Genomic DNA, 15417 nt, shown 5'->3' on the forward strand with positions numbered 1-15417 from the left:
AGTGTTATGGAAGCACAGGATTTTCAGTCTAAGGGAGACTAATACAGATTGCTTGGTCCAACTGAAATAGAGGCACAGAGATGGAAATAGCCCTGGGGTGGTTTTACTCCTCAAGAGACATTTAGGATTGTCTGAAGACATTTTTGGTGGTCACAGCGTGGTGGGAGTGAGGGATTGGAGATGGGGGTGCAAGGTTGCTATTGGCATCAAGTGAGCAGAGGGGCAGGAAGGCTGCTAAACATCCTACAACGCACAGAATTATCCAGCCTAAAATACAATAGCACCAAGGTTGAGAAACCCTGGGTTAGAATGGTGAAACACTTAGTCATTAAGGAAATTAACTTTTCACCCTGTGGAAGGAGGAGGATTGCACTCAAATCAGGAAGGAGCCCTAATCTGATTGACAGACTGGAAAAACAGGCTGGGGGAATTATTACTGAAAAGCCTACAGCACATCAGGGAAATTCTGAAAAGGCCAGCTCTACCTGGGAGGTAGGATGGAGAGGCCAGGCAGTGGGAACTTCCCGGGCATGATGTGTGGCTTGAATTATGTTCCTAATTGGCCCTGAACTCAGAAGGTCTCATCTGGGGAGTTCTGGCACCGGGTCTTAGCGGGAGACTAGAGGTGGTGAGTAGCTGTCTTGTGTTCTGGGACTGTAGCTGCTGTTGCTGCTCTAAGTATCAGAAGCAATCTGATAAACTTTCTGGGGGAGCTCAGTGTTGAGAGCTAGGATGCCAGACTTCTGGTCTTCTCTCTGCCAAGAATGATCTTTTGTACTGACTCTAAGACACGCATGACTTCATATTTTAACTTCTCAGAACTTGGAATACACCCAGGTGGTAGCAGTTGTGTGTGATGCTCAACACAATGCCAAATGCAGTCAACCCTCAGTAAGGGCTTATTAAAGAGTTCATGAATACGTGGAAAAAGCGAATGAGGTAGTAACAAATAAATGGCATTTTGGTTCCCTCATCTATAAAAAGGGGATGTTAAAACATTGAAGGTAGTTGTGTGAATCCAGTAACATGGATGACACAGTAACATCACTGAAAAAGGTTAAGTGTCCTTTAAAAACTCCAGATGTTCTACTCTCTTGTGTGTGTTACATCCCAGAGGATGTTTCCAGGATGACATTAAAACAAAGAAAGGGCTTCCCTGGTGGCGCAGTGCTTGAGAGTCCGCCTGCCGATGCAGGAGACGTGGGTTCGTGTCCCGGTCCGGGAAGATCCCGAATGCCGCGGAGCGGCTGGGCCCGTGAGCCATGGCCGCTGACCCTGCGCATCCGGAGCCTGTGCTCCGCAACGGGAGAGGCCACAACAGTGAGAGGCCCGTGTACAGCAAAAAAAAAAAAAAAAAAAAAAAAGGATTTCAAATTACATATTAACAGAGCGGATCGGAACATGTGACATCAAATGAGACTACTGTATGGTTTCCAGAGGATTGTCTGGCAAATTGTCTAGGCTGCTTTGCATCATATTGGGAGGCAACTCAAAAGTTGCAATTCATTGTAAGCACTTATTTTAAAATAAAGTTTAATTTTCACTTTAACATATTTTCATGATTACAAAAATTAAAAAAAAAAAAAGAACAGGAGAAGGAAACAAAACTAGCACATTCCTGGAAACTACTGTGAATGTTTTCCTGTATTTCCTTCCTGACGTTTTAAGGGATGGTTTATAATCGTCGGTTTATTTATCAAGCGCCTTGGCACCCATTGAGTAAAATGGATCCATCTTTACAAACCCCAGCATCTATCCATCACAGTCACTCCCCTGAGGATATTTATAAAGGGAGGACTCTATTCTTGGCATAGAAGAAATAGCATATTGCTAACGATTTTTATTCAAATTATTCATACATCTGAAAACTCTACAGTCCTCTGGGCACTGCTCCCCTTTCCCATCAGCCCGCATCAGTCAGCATTTCACCTAATACCAGGGCTGGAAGGAGTGGGTTTGTTGATTTTTGCCTTGGTGCTTTTTTTTTTTTTAACCTGTGCATACCACCCAAACTTTATTTTATTCTCTTGACAAATGCAACACAATATAGGTAACAAAGGTGCTAATTTCAGGGACAAGTTTGAAACAAGGAGAATGCAAATATATTACTTCATGTCAGGCAATAGTAACTGAATTATAACTAAAAGTGCATTAAATTACTTCCCTAGGGGTTTCCTAAGGACCAAACCTAGATAGAAATGGCCTGTTTTACATGAGCTCACGGACACCTCGAGGCAGTCACTATTCAAGGGACAGTTGTGCACCCTAGGGTTTAGTTCTCAGAGCTGTAGTTACCTTTGCTTCTCCTCCCAGGCAGAGGGAAGCTCGCTATGTTCTGGGGCTGGGAGAGTTTGCGGGCTAGCAGGGTTAAGAGCTCGATCAGGGTCTTGCAGTCTGTGACCGTCACCTCCCACAGATGCACCTTCTCGCTCCTGGCCCACTGCTGTGCCACTTCGGCATCCCCTTGTCTCTGCTCAGAAAGGTCAGTTTTGTTTCCTAACACAATTGCCACCTCTTTTTTTGTCTTTGAACTGATCAATTTCTTTCTTCAGAAGCTCCACTCTTTGAAAGGATTCAAGGTTATTCACACTGTATAGAAAAACGAAGCCATCGGCAAATGAAAAATAATGCTTTAGCAGCTCCACACCTTCCTATAGGCCCCTGGTGTCGTAAAGATGTAACTGTTCCTTGACTCCCCGATCTGTTTCCACTGAAGCCATATACACATCTTCCATTGTTTCACAGTCCTCCATTCCAATAGGATGATTCCCATAAAGGAGCTACTACAAAATTGCCATTTTCCCCACAGATAACAAGCCACAAACCACAACCTTACAGACCTTTCCCATCTTCTCTTAGGATGTTGGAAAGCCAACAACTAATAGTCACGGTGAGAAGCAGAGGATCTGAGGGGCTGACACCCCCAACCCCCAAAGGGAGAGATCATCATCATAGGTGGTGCTTCAATGCTATAGCACACCAGGGGTCTATGTCGAAAACCTGGGTCCATGATGCCATGAAGTCAGGGTTTCACTCCTAAGCCCTGTCTTCAAGGAGGGACTTCAGCTCCCTCCCACTCAAGCCACAAAGGTAGGATGACCTGAAATCTATTTAGCCTCTGCAAAGGCCATACTGAACTGAGATTTGTCTGTGGCTAGATCAGCAGCCACCGGATACTGTACATCAAGAAGCCTCTTGCTTACAATGCTTTTAGGAGACTCCAAACCAATCCATCTCAGGGTTTCTGATGCTGGAGATCATGTTCTTCCTCTTCAGATTCTTCCAACACAAGACCCTCTAAAAGGCCAGAAAGCCAACAGGCAGCAGCTGGTTTAGGAGACCTCCCCTGTCCCCTGCTCCTATAAAATTCAGAGGGGAGCGTGGCTCTGTAGTGTTACCACACTGATGGAGAGAGAGCACCACAATGGCAGTTTAGTTTCTCTTGGATCTGGGAACAGCCTGGTGTGGGGAAAGATTGAGAGCAATCAGTGCAATTCCTGGCTGTGTGACCTAAGACAATTACTTGACTTCTCTGAGTCAGGTCGCTCAGCCATAACATGGGAATAACAGTGCTGTTGTGTCGTAGGGGTAAGCAAGACAACACTGAAAGCACTTGCGCAGAGAGGTATTCAAAGGTCACTTCTCTCTTGGGAAGTGAGCAGGAAACCTGGAAATCAGGTTACTAAATGGTATGGTGACGTGCTGTTTCTCTTTCAGTCTCTTCACTTGGCATTAGGTACTGATGGGCTTACTCAAGGATTAATTTTGAAGAGTCAAGCAAACAAATAAATAATTACCATTAAATCCTGATCAATATCAGTTCTCCAAAATAGAAGCTGATTGCATTGATCTATTACACTCTGTTGGCTAGGTGTCTACTCTGGGCCTGGCCCCAGGCATGGGAATGGAGCGTTCTTGACTCCAGGGGAAAACGGAACTTGCCTGAAGCTGTCCCTGAAGGCTACGTTGGAAAATTTGGATTGGAGGCAAATCCTAAAACAATGAGTAGGAATCTGTCAGGTGAAGAGAGCACAGGGACACGGGGAGGGGGAAGGGTAAGCTGGGACGAAGTGAGAGAGTGGCATGGACATATATACACTACCAAATGCAAAATAGATAGCTAGTGGGAAGCAGCCGCATCACACAGGGAGATCCGCTGGGTGCTTTGTGACCACCTAGAGGGGTGGGATAGGGAGGGTGGGAGGGAGACACAAGAGGGAGGAGATATGGGGATATAGGTATATGTATAGCTGATTCACTGTGTTATACAGCAGAAATTAACACACCATTGCAAAGCAATTGTACTCCAATAAAGATGTTAAAAAAAAAAAAAAAGAGGGCAGGTGAAGGGCACGCCTGGCTGGGAGAGGTGGGTGCAGTGTCTGGGCAGGACTGTGAGGGCTTCGTGTGTCATGGGGGCAGGCGTGAGGGGTGAGGGGAGAGTGAGACAATTCAGGGATGCTGCTGGCACAGTGCTGCCCCAGGACGGGCTCTCCTGAACGCTTGTCCTCCCTCCCTCCCTCCCTTCCTCCTCTCCCTCCTTCTTGCCTTATTTTCTTCCTTCTTCCTCTAAATGTAGACTTAATCTAGAAACAGCTGAGAGCCACTGAAGGTTTTTGAGCAGACAACTGACGATGCCGTTTGCCTTCAGGAAAGATTACCCCAGAGGATACTATAGAGAATCGGACAAGAGGCTGGAGACCAGAAGCCAGGCTGACGTCCAGGTGGGACAGGACAAGAGCCTGGCTTGGGAGAATGGCGGTGGGGATGCAGAGAACCCAGGTAGAGACATCCTCTGAGATGGGATCACCTGGATGTGGGGTTCCAGGAGGAGGAGGAGGACAGGTTAGCTAGCTCTTATCCTGCTGGAGCAGCAGGGGGTTTGATGGTGTTTCTCCTCGAGACAGAGGTAGAGGGAGAGGAAGTGTCATCTTCGTGGAACAGCCTTTGCATGCCCCCCAGTTCCCCCTGCCCTGTGTCCTCAGCTGTTCTTCGCTGATGGACAGTCATCCATTCACTCACGTACTCATTCGCCACCCGCCACCCATCCTTCCTCAAACTCTCATTGCACATGGGTGAGGGTGCTCTGTGAGTGGCACTTACATTGTCTGGGGAAAGTTCTTAGTAAAGCACTCCTGCTAAGAACTGTTCCGAGGGACATTCCAGGCTGCCTCTGCACTAAGCATTAAGTCAGAGATTTCATGAGCTTACATGAACACTCTAGAACAGGGGCAGCAAACTATGACCCATGGGCCAAATCTGGCCCACTGCCTGTCTTTGTAAATAAAGTTTTCTTTATTTATTGTAACACAGGCACACGCATCTATGTACACATCTCAGGCTGCTCTCATGCTCCAGTGGTAGAGTTGAATAGTAGCAACAGATTGTATGGCTAACAAAGCTGAAAACCATCTGGCCCTTTAGAGAAAACATTCGTCAGCCCTGCTGTAGTGCATCCTCTCCTCTCTCTGGTGCTGTGAACAGATGTTTGATACTGATTTGGGGACCACAGTGCTCCTTTGTCTAAAAGCCCTCCATGCTTATGAATAAAGTTCAGGATTCTTAGTTCGTCGTCCAACGTGCTCTTTGGAGAGAAGGAGACATTCTCTGTGTCCTTGGGTGAAACATTGATGTGAAACATTGACAGACGTCAAGAGACTTAGAGGGGCTTCCCTGGTGGTGCAGTGGTTAAGAATCTGCCGCCAATGCAGGGGACACGGGTTTGAGCCCTGGTCCAGGAAGATCCCACATGCCTCAGAGCAACTAAGTTCGTGAGCCACAACTACTGAGCCCACGCACCACAGCTACTGAAGCCTGCGAGCCTAGAACCCTCAACAAGAGAAGCCACCGCAATGAGGAGCCTGCGCATCGCAACAAAGAGTAGTCCTGCTCGCCGCAACAAGAGAAAGCCCGTGTGCGCAGCCACGAAGACCCAACACAGCAAAAATAAATAAATAAATATTTTTTTTAAAAAAGAGAAACTTAGAACTGTGCATTGGGCTTATTTTGACACAGTAGCTCCTTTATTGAAATCTAGTCTAAGGGAAGAATCCAAACGATAGAGGAACTCTTTGCTCCTTGACGTGGCTGCACCTGCTCATCTGGCCTCATTCTTTGAAATTCATCAGCCCTCACACACACTCCACAAATAAATAAACACATAAGGGACAGACAAGGGGTAACAAAGGTTTAGGAAGAAGAATTAAAGCAGGGAAAGTGGCCACGGGATGCCAAAGGTTGTTTTTCAGAGAATGTGGGTGGAAAACCTTGTCTCAGGATCCGATTCTATGCTTGTAAAACGCACCTCACTGGCCTCCCCCTCATCCCCCACTAGATCCTGCCTTTATTTAAAATGTTGATATTTTGCTCATCGTGGAGTTTTTTGTTCATTTTGACTTTTTGGAAATACTGTGTTAAATATTATTTATCTCGATGACTGAATTTTTCAATACCTCCTTCGATTTTGCTCCCAAGGTGAAGATCTCACTTACTGCCCCAAGTCCCAGCTCTAGGAGAAGGAATAACTAGCGTAGTAGGGAAACAAAAAACTCAGTGTCTTGCAAGCCAAGTGAAGAAGGTTTATCAAGAAGACGCTGGCGGACAGGATTAACGTCAAAAATGTCATGCTTAAGTGAAAGAAACCAGACACAAAAGGTCATGTACTGTGTAATCCTGTTTATAAGAAAAGTCCAGAAAAGGCATATCTGTAATCTACAGAGACAGAACTTAGATTAGAAGTTGCCAAAGCTGGGGAGGCGCGTGGAGGGGTAGTGTCTGTAAGGGGGCATGAGTTTCTTTTCAGGCATGGTGGTAATATTCCAAAATTAGATTGTGGTTGCCTAACTCTATAACTATTTAATTATACACTTCTAAAGGTGCCTTTTGTGGCATATAAATTGCACTGTAACAAAGCTGTTTTTAAAAAAAGAAAAAAAGGCCAAATAACATGAAAGTTGAGAATTAAGCATTGAATGAATAAATGAATGAGTGAATGAGTGAATGACTCAACAAACGGGCACTGTCCCTAAACAAGAGAATGCCATGACGCGGGAGCAGAAAGAACTGAGTCGAGAGGCTCAGATAGTTCCTTAGTAAGTCAGAGGAGGGAGTGATGTGTCATGCAGCCTCATATACGTCCCCAAGAATGCAAATTTGTATAAATTTTCTGGAACCCAAAATATCAATGTACATCAAGAAACCTAAAAATGTGCGTTGCATTTTGTGCTTGTGCATTGCATTTTGATGCAGTAATCCCATTTCATGAAATTGATTTCAAGGAAAGAATCGCAATGTTGGAGGACCTATTTGCCCACATATGTCTATTCCGGAGCTGTTTGTAATATTGAAAAAAGGAAATCAACCATGACCAATTGGTTAAAGGACATATGAGCACCTAAAAGACAGAGTATTTATACAGTCAGTACAATAATGTTAATGATGATGGGAATATTCTGGAACATAAATTGGAAAAAGCAGGATGACAAAGTATAAATAGAGTATGGAAACAACCATCTGGAATTACCTGTACACAATGGTAACATAGTAACAGTGATGACCTTGTTTATGGATTTCCTTTTACTCTCTGTCAACACTGGGAGAGGACATTTTCATACGTTATCTCTTTTAATCTTAACACAAAGCTCATGAGTTAGATATCATTTTTCAATTTTACAGATGAAGAAATGAACACTGAGGTTTAAGGAAACTCCTGCAGGGTCACGCAATTGGCAAGAAGTAGAACCCAAACTTTGCTAGCTCTCACCTCTGTGCTCATAAGTGTTATGCTATGTATATTTTTCTTCTTTGTTACAAAAAGTGTGAAAATGGAAACATGTGGACTAACTGTGAACTCTGGTCTAATAACAACAGCTACCATTTATCGTTGGTGTTGTCCCAGTAGATTGTCCGAGGCAGTCACAGAGAGAGCTTTCCGGAGGATCCAAGAATCCCTCCCAGCCGGTGAGGTGGGGTTTTCTGTTGTTATTACCATTTCACAGACGCAGACACTGAAGTTTGGAAGAGACAATCATGGCTCAGGGTCAAGCAGCCGGGACTGAGGGGAGGGCCCTAGGACCCCTGCGGGCTGATCCCAGACAAACTTCTTGCTGGTGCTGAGAGAAGGCCAAGGGTCAAGGACCAAGGGTACCATGGGCAACCAGGCAGCACTGGGGGAGCCGGGCATCAGGTGCAGGAAGGATGACTTAAGTTGGCCTCATGCTGAGTCACTGGAGAGAGCTGATGCACGGGACCGAGGGCAAACACCAGGGATCTTGGTGGCACAGTAGACAAAGCCCAGCCCAGGTGCTGAGGATGCTCTTCTGCAAGTCACCTCTCAGAGGGGCCAGGCCTAGGACCTCAGAAATCTGCAGGCCAGCAGTGTTCTTCAGGGAGTGGGGCCCAGATCACCAAAAGCAAATGGTAAAAAGTGAGGCCAGTGGGCTTCCCTGGTGGCACAGTGGTTGAGAGTCCGCCTGCCGATGCAGGGGACACGGGTTCGTGCCCCGGTCCAGGAAGATCCCACATGCCGCGGAGCGGCTAGGCCCGTGAGCCATGACCACTGAGCCTGCGCGTCCGGAGCTTGTGCTCCGCAACGGGAGAGGCCACAACAGTGAGAGGCCCGCACACCGCAAAAAAAAAAAAAAAAGAAAAAAAAAAAAAGTGAGGCCAGCATGTTAAAGGAAGGCAATAGGGGGCTTCCCTGGTGGCGCAGTGGTTGAGAGTCTGCCTGCCGATGCAGGGGACACCGGTTCGTGCCCTGGTCCGGTGGGCCCGTGATCCATGGCCGCTGAGCCTGCGTGTCCGGAGCCTGTGCTCCGCAACGGGAGAGGCCACAACAGTGAGAGGCTCGCGTACCGAGAAAAATAAAAATAAAAATATAAAGAAGGCAATAGGGCCCGTGCTGGACCAGGGTTCAGGAATTCAGGGATGGATTGATGGGCTTTAGTGCTGAGATTGACGGTGGAGTCAGTCCAAAGCCAAGTGATCCCAGGTCCCTATGGGTCAAAGGTCAGCATCAACACTGGCGCTTTCCTACGTGTCTTGACCCCATGCCCAGGTACAGAGGAAACCCCTCACCTGAGAGCCAGTGGCCTCTGACATGCCTCAGGAGCTAGTGCGTGGCGGAGGGAGCTGGCTCAGGGGCACTGTGCCCCCTGTCTTCCTGTGTGATCTCGGGCTGACAGCCTCCCTTCTGAGCCTTGATTTCCCCTCCTGTTATCAAGTGTTTCTAGCAGCAGATGCTGTCGTAAGCACTGCGCACATATTGGCTTGATCCGCACAGCACTCCTGTGAGGCTGGTCTCGTGGTCTTCACCCCTATTTACAGATCAGGGGACAGAAGCCCCAGGAGGTGAAGGGACTTGTCTGGAATCACAGGCAGCAGGGAGAGGAGGTGAGATTTGAGTGCAACCCCTCGGGTCCCAGGTTCTGGGCTCCAGCTACCCCTGGGCTGAGGCTACGGGCTTGTGAAAATGAAGCCGCATAAAACACCAGGTGACCAGCTCTGACCGTGGTCTCACTGCCACCACCAAAGGCAAACGCTGGGTGGTTTCTCCAGGTCTGGGCTGCACCCAGGAGATCCTGCCCCTCCAGAGGTGTCAGAATGTTCCAGCTGACAGGAGAGAATCGAACCAGTTCCTCCTGTGTGCATTTCACTTAAAGTTGTTAATGAATTAAATGGCTTAAACTTGAAAAAAAAAAACATACACCGAATATATATTTCAGTGGACTCCCTGCTCTCTCTATCTTGTGTGAGTCCATGATTCTCCCAGTTTGTCATCCTCCTTCTTCCGTTTGTGTCCCTGTGGGGACCGGGAGAAAGACTCTGGGGAAAGCTATGCGGTGCCTGTCAGGACTGACAGGGGTGGGGTAGACTGGGGAGAGGGAGTGGGCACTGGTGGAAGGCTTCATGGGGAAACAATCACAGAAGACAGCAAGGTCCCCAGGGATGGAGGTGGAGAGAGCTGTGAGAAGGGGGGGACCCCTGAGAAGTGTGGAGGGATCTGTAGGGAGCCAGGGCTTGGGGTGACATGAGCCCTCGGGTTTAAAAACAGGAGATCCTATGGCTCTTCAAGGGAATCGCTTGGATGGGCCTCATCCCGGATTTCAGAGGGTAGCACCAGGAAGTCAGCCCCACAAGGGCATGGACCAGGTGGCTTGTTCACCTCTGTGCCCCCGGGACCAGCCCAGGTTGGTCAGGTACTCTGTAGGTGTCAGTATTGATGACTGATTGATTGAGTAATTGAGTAGATGAGTGTAGGACACAGGCCTTGACAATGAAATCAGAAACAGCCATATTTGGATAACCAACAAGGAAGACTCAGCCCCTTAGGGATGGAGAAAGGATTTGACCATCTAGGAGCTTCGCCACATACATATTTTAAGAATGACAAACTTTCAGAGGAACCCGGCCTCTGCTGAACCAGGCCATGGGAGTCTTGGTGCAGAAGCTTGTCCAGAATAAAGCCTAACCCATGTTTATAATGTCCCTTTTCAGCTCTCATCCCCTGTGATTAAAAAACAAATCAGTGAAGGGTGTGCTCGCTGTTCTGAGTTCCTCCCAGAGTCACTGGGCTCAGGAGGAACTTGGTGCTGGCAGCCCCGGGGCAGAATCCTTGAGCAGATGAAGGCAACATTCATGCCTCTTGGCTGTGCTGGACCATCTTATGAAGGAGGCAACTTGGTGTTGGGCAGCGGTGAGTAGGTAGAGGAGGCAGCGCAAGGAGGAAGTGCACGCAGGCTCCGAGGTTGTGGCACTCACACTGCAGCCTCGAGGCAGCTGCCAGGACAGGCGGGCGGCACGCCCTTTCCCACCCAGGTGTCTGGGTGCCCCTGATGCTTGTAGTGCTGTGTTGAGAAGGATTCTGAAGCTGAATCTGGGCTTAGTGGGAAGAGTAGTCCGAGTCATTAATAATGTCTGCCATGGGACTGGGGAGGGGAGAGGGATGCTTCATTTGTTACTTCTTGGCTAGAAATGGATAGTGAGACCAAGCAGTGAAGGCTAGTGCGTATCTGGCTGAGGAATTTGGACTTGATCATGGATACCAAGTGTTTTAAGCTTAGTTTCTCCATTTTAAAAAGAGTACTACAGGGACTTCCCTGGTGGCGCAGTGGTTGAGAGTCCGCCTGCTGATGCAGGGGACACAGGTTCGTGCCCGGGTCCAGGAAGATCCCACATGCCGCGGAGCGGCTGGGCCCATGAGCCATGGCCGCTGAGCCTGCGCGTCCGGAGCCTGTGCTCCGCAACGGGAGAGGCCACAACAGTGAGAGGCCCGCGTACCGTAAAAAAAAAAAAAAAAAAAAGAGTACTACAACCAGGGGCTTCCCTGGTGGCGCAGTGGTTAAGAATCCGCCTACCAATGCAGAGGACACAGGTTCAAGTCCTTATCTGGGAAGATCCCACATGCCGTGGAGCAACTAGGCCCATGTACCACAACTACTGAGCCAGTGCTCTAGAGCCCACAAGCCACAACTACTGAGCCCGTGTGCCACAACTACTGAAGCCTGCATGCCCTAGAGCCTGTGCTCTGCAACAAAGGAAGCCACCGCAATGAGAAGCCCACGCACCACAACGAAGAGTAGCCCCTGTCGCCACAACTAGAGAAAGCTTGTGTGCAGCAATGAAGACCCAACACAGCCAAAAGTAAAAAGTAAAAAATAAAGAGTACTACCTCCAGAAAATTTCTGGGTAGATATTGAGGATTTCTTAGAAAAGGCAAGACTTGGGTTGAGCTTTAAGAGATGAGTATGATGCAAAGAAGCAGAACAGAGGGAGGTGGGTGTTTCGGATACACCCAGCATCTGCCTGGAAGCCCTCTGAGACAGAAGGAAGCAGTCCAGGGATGGGTAGATAGGTGTCTGACAGAGCCAGGCTGGTGAGGAGACCTGGGCTGGTGGACAGAGCGGCCTGGCACAATGAAGCATCTCACTTGTTTATCCCATCTATTGCAAGACAAACCATCTTAGTTCTTTCCAGTAATATCTTCCAACGTCACAGACTCAAGGCAGTTATAATAAACCATTAAGAGCAGAAATTTGATTTTCACGGAGCACAGGACAAGAAGAGGAAGTTGAGTTAGATATTCAGAGACTCTTTAGCCCTGGAAGAGGATGGAGAGAGAAATATGTGCTACAAAAGATGGAGGGAGGGGGCTAAGGTTTAGCGAGCTGCCCCTCAGGGCCTGACTCACCGCATCTTCATTTGCTGCAGCCCTCGACCTGCAGAGAGAGGTTCCCATTTCCTTTCTCGAAGTGGAAATCATGGCTCAGCGTGTTTACACAACTCGCCCAGGGTCACACAGCTAAGTCAGCAGAATCAGAACTGCTCAGTGTGTCTCCGAAGCCAAAGTCCCTCCGCCGCCCACAGTGCTGCGCTGTCTTCCTTTGAGGCTTCCTGGAGAGCTTGAAGGAGGGTAACGGTCGCCTGTCCGGCACGGTCTAAGGGCAGGACGGGCTAAGCCAGGTCTCCCGTTCCCGTGGACCAGGCTGTGTGTGCGGGCCTCAGCACGGGTGGTCTCCTGTGGTCCCTGGAACCACGTCACGAGTCGTCCACAGCTCCTAGCCTCACTCTGGTCCAAGCCTCCATCACCCCTTGTATGGACCAGATTGGGTCTTCCTGCTTCCACTCGGTCACCATCCTCGAATCTCCCCCCAACGCTAATGGCCCAGCAACATGCGCTGCCCGAGAGGCCTCTGTAAGAGCCTGCCTCATTGTCTCCCTCAACCCCCCACCGAAATGTAGAAACCGTCAATACTTTGTTCTCAGGATGCAACCCCGCCTCCCTAACCTCGTCTCCAAGGCAGGACTTTCCCAACCCCACGGCTGCGGCTCCAGCCACGCTGGTCTCTCACACCCTCACACACTAGCCCCTCCCAGCCCCGGCCCCCACTGCCCGCTGCTCCTTTCACCAGGCCCCACTGCCAACCCCACCTATGTCCACGTGGGGTTAATCCTCACTCTTCAGTTTAGGTCAGAATCCCGATGTTCTCTCTCATACCACCTTACACCACTTCCTAGAGTTTTCCATAATTGTACCTAAACATCCATTCAAGCGCATGCTTGTTTCCTGTCTGATTAGCCACTGTGTGAAGGGCCAGGAGGACAGGGACTTTCTCTGCCTTGTTCAGCTCTGGGTCCATGATGCCTTGAACAGCGTGGTCCCGACATGCAATAGATGCTTGGTACATACTGTGAATGAATGAATGAATGAATGAGTGAGTGAGTGAATAAATGAATACAAGAATGGGTAAACATCAAACAACACAGCCACATGTCTCCTCTCTGGCGTCCCACCTCTGACTCTGTTAGAATATGCTGGAAACTTCCGTCATGTCTGTGACCCACTTCCCCATCCATAGCGCATTCCTAGGGGACAGGAGTTAAGCCTTATTCATCTCAGCATCCACAGTGCTCAGAATCTAGAATGAAGTCAGCCTCAGGACACGCAGCATCATCCCCTTCCACTTCTGCTAACCAGCATGTCCCTCTGAGCCCTTTCTGACCTCATTTCTAAAAGGGAAGTCTGTAACATGATTCTTCTGATCCCATCATGGCTAGGACTGATATGCTAGGATTTTGTAATCAGAAGCACTCGTTGTCTTTAGGAAAAAAAATAATTTGGGAAATCCCTTCCGGCTTCCTACTGTGCCCATCAAGATGGGGATTTTGTGTACCCTTGAAGAATCAGACTATAAATACAGCTGCCTTGGGCTGCCCGGGAACAGGGAGGCCTCCTTACTCGCTTTGGTGAACAAAAGATGCAGCTCATTGTTCTTGAGCTGGTCAGGGAATATGAAGCTAATTAGATTGGATCAGTAAACAGGCAGCCAGTTTTCAAACTGAGCACAGTTTTCCTGTAATTAGGCTTTGCCAGGAACTAAAGGTCAGGGCCAGCCTATGAGCCACACAAACGATGGAATCATGACAAATCTGATCCTTCTAATGCTGATTAGAGCTTGGCTTCTCTGATAGTAGTAAAACTTTATTCCTTTTTGCTAATCTCAGAAGAAACCAGAGGGAATTAATCACAAGGTGAGCATGGTAAAGCCAGACTCTTTGCAGAGTTCTGCATACATCTGAACACACTTGATTCCCAAGGTGGGTCTTTTGGAGAACTCATCTTAGCCTGTGTTCCAAACTGGTACACAGAGTGAGTCCCATCACCCCTCAATCCCACCCCACTGGAAGGTAGGACCACTCACTTCTCTGCCCCTGACTGGGCAGAAAAAGCATGATGTTTAGAGTTGGGTGGCTGAAATTGAATTCTCTGCAAGTAACGTCCTAATTCTAGAAGAGTCAGCATTTGGGAGCCTCTAAGCCTCAGTTTCCAAATCTGTAAAATAGGCATGATAGCGACCTCTGCCAGGGTTTCTCAAAGCACGGAACCCAGGATGCTTTTTGGTTTGTTGTGGAAGAGCATGCTCTTATGTTAGCATTTATGCATATGTTTCAATATCTAGTAGATTCCATGCATATCATACTTAAGGCTGTGGTCCTCAACCCTGGCCATACCTTACAACTGCCCAGGGAGGTTTTAAAATGCTCCAGCTCAGAGGGGCCTGGCTTTGGGTTTTATATAACACTCTCCAAGGGGTATTAATGAACAGCCAGGGTGAGAACCACTGTCTTAGGGCAAAGCTGGGTACAAAATATAAATAACTCTGCTTAAGGTAACACATCATCGGGGCTTCCCTGGTGGCACAGTGGTTGAGAGTCCGCCTACCGATGCAGGGGACATGGGTTCGTGCCCCAGTCTGGGAGGATTCCCACATGCCGCGGAGCGGCTGGGCCTGTGAGCCATGGTCGCTGAGCCTGCGCGTCCAGAGCCTGTGCTCCGCAATGGGAGAGGCCACAACAGTGAGAGGCCCGCATACCACAAAAAAAAAAAGTAACACATCATCAAGGCAGCCAACTAAGGCTGAAGTTTGGGAAACATTCAAAGCTGATGATTTGCTTGAAGGCTGCACATCAGGATCATTCAGGATGGGGTGGGGTGAAGTGGAGTGGGTACTTGTTAAATTTCAGATGCCATGCCACATCCCTGATCCATTAAATCAGAATCCCAAGGGGCAGGCTTGGAAAAATCCCTGTTCTCACCAGCCAACCTGGCCCTGGTCCTGGTCCTTCAGAGGGCACTTAGGAACCATTCATTTTACAAAGGTCAAGGCCTTGCTCAGGAAAAAGGGAGATACTCCACGGTCTGCCAAATAGCAGAGCAGGGAGGATGCTGGCCAGTCGATGCCAGCCAATCACGCTTTGACTTCTGGGAGGTGTTGAGCCAATGTCCACCCCAGGGCAGTGAGGGGCACAGAGGCTGCAGTTCTGGGTGCACTGAGGGGTTTTCTGGGGAAACTCTGTGCTAAATGCAGGAGGTAAGGCTTCTCTGAACAAGTCCAACCCGAGTCCCTAGGACAGGAGGGA

General features: G+C 48.6%; 1 pseudogene across 1 annotated transcript; it reads right to left on the bottom strand.

Annotated features, from left to right (window-relative positions):
* Window positions 1-1208: 1208 nt before the first annotated feature.
* On the bottom strand, window positions 1209-2856 carry LOC308617814 (NF-kappa-B inhibitor-interacting Ras-like protein 1; annotated as a pseudogene). Its single transcript has one exon. The product of its transcript is annotated as an NF-kappa-B inhibitor-interacting Ras-like protein 1 (transcript).
* Window positions 2857-15417: the final 12561 nt, after the last annotated feature.

Source organism: Mesoplodon bidens (genome assembly GCF_964165515.1).
Source record: "Mesoplodon bidens genome assembly, chromosome: 1".
Classification (NCBI taxonomy): Eukaryota; Metazoa; Chordata; class Mammalia; order Artiodactyla; family Ziphiidae; genus Mesoplodon; species Mesoplodon bidens.